This window comes from Cibotium barometz, chromosome 5 (genome assembly GCF_041138505.1).
Source record: "Cibotium barometz isolate CiBa-2024 chromosome 5, ASM4113850v1, whole genome shotgun sequence".
Taxonomy (NCBI): Eukaryota; Viridiplantae; Streptophyta; class Polypodiopsida; order Cyatheales; family Cibotiaceae; genus Cibotium; species Cibotium barometz.
In genome coordinates, this window is record NC_141050.1 from 64382199 (window position 1) to 64393955 (window position 11757).

Here is an 11757-nt window from a genome sequence, read left to right on the forward strand (position 1 = left end):
GAGAGAGAGAGAGAGAGAGAGATTGCACACTCAACACTTGATCTCTTCTATATTGCATATCTCAAGTGAACCATACAATGATATAGGCTTTCTAGCCTTATCACACTTTACACATCATCATCCATGTGGCACTCCCTTTTCCACTCTTTTGGTCAACACTTATACACCATACAATATTACATGTGGCATTCCTATCTTGCCACAGTATCTTGCACCTCTAGGGTGCTTTCCCACATACACATAACACCACGATTACATCTCTCAACACCCCCTCTTAATCGAGGTGTTCCACAACTCACTCATCATTCATATTAATGTAGCACTGCACAACGCAATCACTACTTCTCAACAGTACATGAGATGGAGTTGAGTTGGAGGGGGAGTGTTGAGATATCGAGCTCATCTAGTGAGGCGGTGGACACTGATGACCCGCTTGGGGGATAGGTCCATCATGCCAAACTACCACTCCCCCACTGCCCACCAACAACTCACCAAACGAGAAAAACATTTGGAAACATATCCCAATGCCATCTTTGAGAAGCAACGTCTTCAGGAGGCCCAAGCACTAGTAGAGCAATACCAGTCTCAACTTGAACCACCACCCATTTTTGTAACCTTTGACCCCGTATATTGGAGTGCGTGCCATCTCCCATTGAGCTTGAACTTTCGCACCGGGTCAGGCAAGAGTCCTCGCAACCACTCTAGGGCGCTGAGGAAGATCCATTCACCCAACATGATGTTGACAAATGATGATTTTTTCCCTCATGCGCCTCCTCATCCTCCTCTGCCTATTCCACAAACAGCCAAGCCCAAATCCCACGTTCACATCAAACAACTTGATGCAAACACTGACATAGAGCCTGATAGAGACTCACGAGGTCCGCGCACCAAATTTGCCGAGGAATTTTATCCTCCTATTGCAACTACCTCTCGGCCTCCACATAAGGACCAAATTGAACTTCCATATACTATTGTTGGTCTACCCCATGATCAAGGCCCCACCCCTCAAGAAGCCCCTACTCATCAACACGACCTAGCTGGCCTCTTCCTTATTGATTCTTCCTGAAATTGATTTCACTATTGTTGTGAGGCATGGCAAAAAACATGTCATGGCAGATCATCTATCATGCGTACCTAATGGTGAAGCATCAATTGCAATTGATGTGACGAGTTACCAGATGCTACACTATTCAAGGTTGAGGCTATTCGAGAGTGGAGCGAGAAAATTGTTAACTTTTTAGCTAATGGTTTTCCTCCAGAAGGAAAGGAACTGAGGAAAGATTTAGCAATAAATTTTCTAAAAGAGAGAGTGCACCTTACTCAGAACTCTTTATAGAAGAGATAAGGACGATATTCTTTGATGTTTCCCATGGGAGGAAAAATATCTCATGATCATGGAATAAGCACACTAGGGGGTAGCAGGTGGACATTTTTTAGACATAAATCACAGCCATGCTAATACTCCACTCGGGGTATTGGTGGCCAACACTTTTTAAGGATTGTATGCTATTTATAAAATTTTATGATGAGTGCTAATGTTTTGCCAATCCAACGATGAAGGACATGGTGCCATTGCATCTTATCAAAGTCGACCATCCCTTTTGAAAAATTGGGGCTTAGATTTTGTTGGCCCTATTACTCTTGTTGCAAGTGGCCCATAATCATGCTTCATCATGGTTGCCATAGATTATGTAACCAAATGGGCTGAAGAAGAGCTTCACAAAAATTAGATGCCATGGCGAGATTGCTGAGTTTCTCTATGAGAACATCATTACCCACTTTGGATGTCCATTTTAGCTAGTGAAGATCAATGTAAACATTTCATCAATGATGTTATCAAAAATCTCACAAATACATTCATGATCGCACACTGTAAGTCAACACCATATGTAAGATTTCTCCTCAGCCTGAATAACAATTAAGCCTCTACTTCAATCCCTTGTAATCATTAAGCCTCTACTTCAATCCCTTGTAATCATTCTATGTTTTTGAATACAAGAAAATATTATTTTTCCTTGTTTTTCCTAGTGAGATAAAAATTTATAGAGAGTGGTAAATCAATATTGGGATATTTTTGGATAAATAAATTCTACAGATATCAAAAAAATGTTTCCCTGAAATAGAAAATCAAAATAGATTTTCCAAGGTGCAATTGGAATTAATTAAAAATGATTTAGAAGACCTTATCCTAAGGGTTAAGATTTTCTAAAAATTTTGGATTAAGGTTCCTATGGACCAATAAGATTAATCCAAGTGTTGGGAAAAGATAAATCCAAAGAATAAAAGAAAATACCCAAAAATGAGTAAATGCCCACATAAGATGAAGAGTTGACTAAGTACTAGGTTTATTAGTTAGAAATTATGAAGTATTAATAAAAAAATGAGATATTCTGAAGTAATCATTCATTTTTGACACATGGGTAAGGAAAAGGGGACCCTTCAAGGAGGTGCCTATTTCACATGTGTGGATGAGTTTTAAACTAAAAAATAATAAGATATTTTTATCTCTCCTCTCTCCTAAATCAAACCAAATAAAAAAGGGAGCCAAACTGAAGCTAGAAAATTCTAGAACTCAGTTGGACTCAAATAGTGGCCTCCCTCACCAATAAGTAGACCCTCATTCCTTTGTATTCTCATTTGTGAACTAAACTATGCTGATATTACTCTAAGTTAAGCTTATTTTCTATTATTCTCTAAAAACCCTCTCAAAATTCAAGAGATTGGAGCTTCTCTCTCTCTTCTAGAGACTCCAACAACATACCAAACCAATTGATTGGTTGGGGGCCTCTACTGTGATCAAAGAATCAAGTAATTTAGGAGGTAAAGTGTGGATCATTGTATTCTTTTTCTTAAATCTCCAAATGTTTCTCTTCTCAACCCCTCTCAAGCTTGAGAAGCATTAATTTGAATGGCTTTTGAATACTAATGAAGTTCTTTAATGTATTGTAATGAAGAAACCATAAATTTCTATTTATGCTTAATTTATAATGGTTTTTAAGCATTTCTCTCTCTCCCCCAAAGAATCATTCCTATGACCTATTCTCAATTCGAATGAAGCTTCTCATGAAGCAAAATAATGGCTTTTTAATACTTTGATGCTATTTAACTTATGGTAAAATTAAGAATCAATCCATAACTGGATAATGATCCAATTAGTGATTATTCTAATCACATGAATAATACTAAACTTTATTCTTTCAAATTTATTGATGAGAATTATCAGTAATAACAACGAAGCTATGATAAAATTTTTAAAAAATAAACACATAAATCATTTTCATTTATTTTATGAAAAGAGGACTTCCTACTATATTCTAGGATTAATCATCCTAGATTAATTGAATGATTCTCATTATAATCATAGAAAATTTGATTTTTATGTTTATACATAAATAGTTAAATAGGAAAAAGAGAAATTTCTAGTAATCCATTTTTATGTCAAAAGAGTAATTCCCATGACAATGGAAATCCATGTATTCAAATGAAGTAAGAGAAAAATTGTGATGCTAAAATAATGCATATTTTATTTAAAAATTAAACAGAGATTTTAGTTAAATTTATCTTTTTGCATAGATAAATTTTAAATGATGAAAGAAGAATTCCCACTACATTGGAATCCAAATAGTTAAATGAGGAAAGTGTAATTCCTGGTGTAAAGGAATTAATGAAGATTTTTATTTAAATTTTTAAGAGAAAATTTAGTTAAATTTATCTTTTTGCATAGATAAATTTTAAATGATGAAAGAGGAATCTCAACTATATTGGAATTCAAATATTTAAATGAGGAAAGTGTAATTCCTAGTGTAAAGGAATTAATGGATATTTTTATTTTAATTTTTAAGAGAAAATTTAGTTAAATTTATCTTTTGGCATACATAATATTTAAATGATAAAAGAGGAATTCCCACTTTATTGGAATCCAAATATTTAAATGAGGAAAGTGTAATTCTTAGTGTAAAGGAATTAATGAAGATTTTTATTTAAATTTTTAATAGAAAATTTAGTTAAATTTATCTATTTGCATAGATAAATTTTAAATGATGAAAGAGGAATTCCCACCATACTGGAATTCAAATATTTAAATGTGAAAAGTGTAATTCCTAGTGTAAAGAAATTAATGGAGATTTTTATTTAACTTTTTAAGAGAAACTTTAGTTAAATTTATATTTTTGCATAGATAAATTTTAAATGATGAAAGAGGAATTTCCACTATATTGGAATCCAAATATTTAAATGAGGAAAGTGTAATTCCTAGTGTAAAGGAATTAATGAAGATTTTTTAAAAAAAATTTAAGAGAAAATTTAGTTAAATTTATCTTTTTGCATAGATAAATTTTAAATGATGAAAGAGGAATTTCCACTATATTGGAATCCAAATATTTAAATGAGGAAAGTGTAATTCCTAGTGTAAAGGAATTAATGAAGATTTTTTAAAAAAAATTTAAGAGAAAATTCAGTTAAATTTATCTTTTTGCATAGATAAATTTTAAATGATGAAAGAGGAATTTCCAGCATATTGGAATTCAAATATTTAAACGAGGAAAGTGTAATTCCTAGTGTAAAGGAATTAATGGAGATTTTTATTTAAATTTTTAAGAGAAAATTTAGTTAAATTTATCTTTTTGCTTAGATAAATTTTAAATGATGAAAGAGGAATTCCCACTACATTGGAATCCAAATATTTAAATGAGGAAAGTGTAATTCCTAGTGTAAAAGAAATAATGAAGATTTTTATTTAATTTTTTAAGAGAAAATTTAGTTAAATTTATCTTTTTACATAGATAAATTTCAAATGATAAAAGAGGAATTCCCACCATATTGGAATTCAAATATTCAAATGAGAAAAGTGTACTTTATATTGTAAAGGAATTAATATAGAGTTTTATTTAAATTTTTAAGAGAAAATTTAGTTAAATTTATCTTTTTGCATAGATAAATTTTAAATGATGAAAGAGGAATTCCCACTATATTGGAATCCAAATATTTAAATGAGGAAAGTGTAATTCCTAGTGTAAAGGAATTAATGAAGATTTTTATTTAAATTTTAAGAGAAAATTTAGTTAAATTTATCTTTTTGTGTAGATAAGATTAAATGATGAAAGAGGAATTCTCACCATATTGGAATTCAAATCTTTAAATGAGAAAAGTGGAATTTTATCTTAATGGAATTAATGGATATTTTTATGTAATTTTTAAGAAGAATTTTAAGTAGATTTAATTCATGGTAAAAGAGGAATTTCCATGATAATTAGATTGCACTCATTGACATGAGAAAATGAAGGATTTCAAGTTTATTCAAAAAAATAGGTATTGATACTTTAGTTAAAAGAAGAATTTTTATGATATTTAAGAAAAGATGGATTTGAATTAAATTTGTGTCAAAAAATGAATTTTCACCATAATTCTACCTAATGAATTAAGGTTGAGAAATTATGTGATAGAAGGAATATCTTTGGATATTTAATTAGTGAAATCACTAAATTGATATTTACCCAAAATCTAGATGTTTAGTTGAAGGGAATCCTTGTAGAACTAAACCGAATGAATTAGGTTAGACTACGTGAGGGACGGACAGTAAACCTAATTGTCCTTGTCTCGATCTGAATCAGACAAAAACTTTGTGACCAATTCCAATTACTAAATCCAAAGAATAGACTACCGAAACTAATCTAGTTTTTTCTTGACCAAACTGACCAAGAATCTAGTTGGACAAATGGACAAAATGATGGATAGATTACCCTCATGAGAGATCAAGGATCCTCATTATGAAACTGGGAATTATGAAAAAAGGGTTGTCGGAACCGATCTCAACCTGGAATTTTACTTGCATTGGAACCTCTGTTTTTTCATTCAAAGGACTGTTTTACGCAAGAATGCGGAGGAAGCATTTGGCTTATGTTTTTCTAAGAGGAGGTTTGTTTTGGAATAGCTGGCGAGGAGTCATCAAGGGACGTTGCTCTGGCAAAGCCTGCCTTGACCAGCCTCAGTATGGTTAAAATGGTGCACTTCCGGTACGATGGGTGAGGACCGAAGAAGCGGTGCTTGAGTGAAGTGCTAGGACACCTAAGAAGGATCCTAGAGGGTTCTGACCAGGCAATTCACGGGCTCGTGGTTGCTAGGACACCCATGCGTACGTCGAGGAAGATTTCGGATGGACAAAAAGGAAAGATTTTTGAGAACCAAATTTGGATATTGGATCTTGTTGGTTGGCCAGCTGGTCTTCAACGGAGAGTTCAGAGGTTACATTTTTGTAATACAATGGACTCAAAATTTTAGAAAATGATGATTAAAAATATTATGATTTCTATTGAAGGATTGTTTTTAAAGCCAGTCGAATCTGTTATAAATTGCAAGTTCATATTGGGTGTGTACATGGTATGCCTACCTTGATTTTTGCATGAATCGCCGGCTAGGGGGCCTGGAAACTCTTTTCCTCGGTACCCAGGCAAAAACCCAACCAAATCTTTATAAAGGAATCCCACCAATTCAGTGGTCGGGTGGTTGGCTACATGGACCGGATGGCTGGATCGGAGGATTCTTGGGAAACAACTAGATACGATTAGTTACGTTATTTAGTTTTAAATCCTGAGAAGACCTTGTTCAGTGGGAGGGGATCATCGGTTGTGCCTCGTAAATGAGGAAAAAAGCGATGATTCCATATGGACCAAGTGCAAGTCTCTTCTTTATCTGACCATGTGACTTCAAGTTTTGTCAAATCAGTTTTTCTAGTTAAGACTTGACTCGTTAGAGTAATTTCCCCGTTTTAGAAGATTTTTCCAATTTGTTGGCGGAATCACCCATGCCTTCTAGGTGAGGGGAGTCGTCCGGGCCCCTCGGGCTAGCCTCTCGTCTCTCAAACATCAGCGGGCGAGGCCTCAAGTTTGTGGAACCCACCCCGTACGACGGGAGGCCGACGCCGCTTCCGCCATCGCAAGAGCCCCAGAGTGACGGGCGGGGGACCTCACAGCTGGTATCAGAGCTTTGTTGAAAGCTAATAAGGATAAACGAATTCTTATCAGAAATTGATAACAAAAACTCAGAAAAGGAATTTTTCATAATCTATTTTCATTCCGTAAGCTTCTTTAATGAAGAATTCTTAATCAAAGAAATTGTTTTTATAGATGGAAGTTCCGTACGTATCTTGTATTCTCGACCTCACCCAGTCATCACAAGATATGACTGCATTCACCTTTGAGCATCTCATCTCTTCCACTGCAACTCAAACAAGCCAAGTCAGACTCGCACACCATTTCAAGGATTTATGTTTTCCTAACCCAGCAGAGAGACGACAGTATAAGTGGTTTGCAAGGCAGTATGTCCACGCCTCTTGTTGCGACCGGCGTGCAAGGCTGAGGCAAAACCTCTCTTTGGCCATGATTCTGATAAAGTTGAAAGTGGTACATGGTGTCATTCTATATCATTCAATGATGCCTCAGAATTTTAGACTCTCATGCCAAATCTATAGACTACTTAGTCACACTTTATTCCTAAGGATAAGATAATAGCTCCCTTGGCAGTAAGTGAACGTTTGTATCAGAGCATGACTATGGCCCAGTATCACCGTCTTATGCGTCTCTCAAGGAGATTTTGATTTTTGGAGCCGAGATGCTCTATGTACATATTGAAACTTTTATATAAATAAAGAAATGTTTTCTGGAGAAAAATTCCCTGCTGTATAAGTGATTGTTTATGGACGAACTGATAAAGAAAAATTTGTTATCAGACATATGTCATAGATCTCCAATAAGATCATTTGTCTTGTTTAAGAAATTGTTTTCCAAACCTCTTAAGTCTTAGGATCTCGTGGATAATATAAAAAATAAAAATTTAATAATATATCATTTTTGACAGAATCATGAGACGAGAAAACCGTGGCCTGTGCTAGACCCTCTCTCTGAAGATGATGAGCTTGATTTTGACGTTCGCAAGTCTCTTCATATAGAACTCAGCCCCAAGACCCTTCAAAGGAGAAGGGGAGAACCTGGGCGAGGCTGTGGAGAAATGGGTGGAAGCCATGGAAGAATATTTTGACGTCACCGACGGGGCTACAATGAGCAAAGCAAAATGGCTCTTGCCAGGCTGAAGATAGTGGAAACAGCCAGGAAGGCATGGAGGAACCATTGTGACACCAAAACCATCGAGGAATACCACGAGGCCTTCGCTCTTCTACTTAAATATTCACCACCTCTAGATGAAGAGCAACTCATGGCCAGATTCATTCGGGGAATGAACAAACCCTTAGACACACTGGTCAAAAATGCCAAACCAGTGTCCATCGGGTTGAAGCTGTCAGAATGGTGAAGGACTTTGCCAAAGCCTTCATCGTAAAAGTCCCGCCAAAGCCAGCTCCCTCATCCTTTAAAAGATTTCAGACACCGAGAAGTTCTTCCAACTTTTTTGCCTCCAAAGAGACACCAAGGTCCTAACCAGAATGTGGAGATGGGAAGCTTTAGAAATGAAGGAAGACCTTTCCTCCAAAGTACATTCTCAGGAACTCCGGCTCTCTTTAGAATGCAAAGGGAAGAACTTCGAATGGAGAACAAATGCTTTAGATGTCAGGGAATTGGCACCAGTTTAAGGATTGCCCATCTCCTTCGATGGTCCAAGGAAGCCAGGGTCCCAGAATTCAGAGATCGACTCCATTTCAGAGACCGACTGCTTCATTTCAGTCCAACCAAGGTCCCCCGTGCCAGAATCACGGTAACCCAAGAAGAGTGCTCCCAGCTCAACTTACAGCCTCCATGCAAAGCAATTTCCAAACTCCCTGCTAGAATTGGAATACCCAAAGAGAGAGAGTTCCACCTCAGACTGCAGACAGCAGCCAGAGCAGTCACCATAGCCGAGGAAGTGGAGGAAGAAAAAGGAGAGATCTATGCAGCAATTGAGCATCAGGGGAATAACCGCCATCAATTCTCAGTCCTCCAGACTCCAATAGAGTACTAGGGTAAGAAATTCAAGCTTTTGATTGATTCAGGCAGTACTCATTCTTTTTTTCCCCAAGATGTCTGCGTAAATTAGTTCTAAATCAAAATTCAGGGAAACCTATGTAAGTGGAATTAGCCAATGGGAATATTCTTTTCACTCATCTTGAGATTGACCTTATTCGGTTTAGCCTAGATGGGAATATTCTTTTCACTCATCTTGAGACTGACCTTATTCAGTTTAGCCTAGATGGGAACATAACATAGTGCCAGTTGAGAGTCCTACCCCTGGGAATATATGACGGAATCCTTGGAATGGATTGGCTCCAAATGAATCAGGCTGACATTCATTGTCACAAAGGAACCATCTCTTTCCTTGACCTTCTCGAGAATAAAGTTCAAGGAATTGGAATTTTCGGATCCCCGGTGCTGCAATTAGTCAAGGCTTCCAAATTATTAAAAGGGCTCAGAAAGAGGCAAGCTGTGTATGTCATTAAAATGAATCCGGTAGACATAAAATGCAAGGCTAAAGAACTAGAGTGGTTAAGTGAGTATTTAGATGTGTTTTTTGAAGACCTGACTGAGATGCCTCCATCTCGTGAAGTAGATCATGAGATCGAATTAACCCCCCGCCGAAGCTCAGCCAATAGCCCAATGTGCATACAAAATGCCAGTCCCTGAAGCCATAGAACTTAGGGAACAGTTAAGACAACTATTAGAGCAGGGATTCGTCAGACCCAGTGTCTCACCTTGGGGTGCGCCCGTTCTCTTGGAGACCTGACTGAGATGCCTCCATCTTGTGAAGTAGATCATGAGATCGAATTAACCCCCCGAAGCTCAGCCAATAGCCCAATGTGCATACAAAATGCCAGTCCCTGAAGCCATAGAACTTAGGGAACAGTTAAGACAACTATTAGAGCAGGGATTCGTCAGACCCAGTGTCTCACCTTGGGGTGCGCCCGTTCTCTTTCAAAAGAAGAAAGATGGAATGTTAAGACTCTGTAGTATTGACTACAAAGGATTGAATCAATTAACAATTAAGAATAAGTATCCTATTCCTAGTATTAATGAACTTCTGGATCGGTTATGTGGGACCCAAATGTTCACAAAGATAGATCTCAAATTCGGGTACTATCAGATCATAATCAAGGAGCAAGACATCCCAAAGACAACATTCAATACTTGCTATGGGCATTATGAGATCACAGTCATGCCGTTTGGATTGACTAATGCCCTGACTCAATCGTCTTATGCAGGATATACTCAGAGAATATTTGGATGATTTTGTTCTTGTCTTCTTTGACGATATCTTAGTATACCCAAATTATGCTGCAGACCATGAAGATCATGTGCGCAAGGTCCTGGAAATCCTAAGGAAACACCAACTCTTTGCAAAGAAGAGTAAATGTTCTTTCTCTGTTGACCAGGTGGAATACTTGGGATTCATAGTGTCAAAGAAGTAGTAGTTGAATGGCCAGAACCCAAGTCAGTTGAAAGATCCATGCCCCCTCCGCGCAATGGATTCGGGGGTGCTAGCAGCGGAAGTAGCAGTCCTTGCGCGGTGCAGGGTCCTCTCACTCGGGCCTCGCCCACCACCACGGATATCCAGACAGGAGACTAATCCCTCCGTTCTTCCAAAACCGACGAACCCGGAAAAACTTCCCTTGCACGGAAAGTACGGGCAATTCCTCCAAGATATTTTTACTCTAACAACATAGTCAATGTCGTACTAACCAAACCGATCCGACTAAACCTAAAGTCACTTGGTCAGATCAAGGAAGAAACTTGCACTTGGATCATAGAGATCAACGCTTTTCTCTCCATCGAGAGGCACAGCCGTTGATTCCTTTTTCCATAGAACAATTACTATCCGGGATTTACTTCATCTAGCGTACTACAACAGAAATTGAGTCTCATTTTACAGATCCATCAGTCCAGCCTAACCCCATCTGGAGTCCCATGGGTTAGCCAACCACCCAACCACTGTAGTGTTGGGATCCAATTAAGAATTTGGTTAGGTTTTGTCCCGGGTACCAGGGAAAAGAGTTCCCAGGTCCCCTAGCCGGCGGATGTTCATGCAAACTTAAAGCTAGTCACATCACTTACACACCCGCCGGCTATCTTTAAAACAATCATATAATGAAGTCATAGTATCACTGATCACAATCCTCCAAAATATCCGGTTAAATCTTAATTTCCAATCATTCCTTCATCAGAGTATCTATGGCATCACTGGCAACCAGAACGCTCACCACCTGTCCACTCAGGGGGCCTTTTCGATAGTTTCTAGCTCATAGTACCCAGCAATATATTCACTTCTAAAAAAATCAAGAAGGAATCTCCGTTGAAGATCAGGAAGATCAACCACCAATAGATCCATATAAAAGAGCCATGGACTCATCCGTTGAGGACCAGCAAGGTCAATCAACCAGATCCATGCCCGGTTTCAGAAAACAACTCTTACTCCTTGTTCCAATATCTTCCACAGTGCACGTGTGGGTATCTTCAGTGATCTAGAGCCCGAGCACTGTATGGTCAGCACCTTCTAGGATCCTTCACAGGTGACCTAGCGCTTCACTCATAGGCCGCTTCCTTGGTACCTCATCCACCGTACTGGAAGCTCACCATTTAAATCGAACCGACGCTGGTCAAGACCTCGACCGAGACCTTGCTACGCGAACGTCCTCTGTTGACTCTCCGTCAGCTGTTGTAACTTTATCAGTTAGGTCTCCGCGACCTTATTCACAAGACGGTCAAAATGCTTCCCCAGCATTCTTGACATAAAACAGTCATTTACAAACAGCTCACAAATACAGTTTCTATAATGAACTCTCGT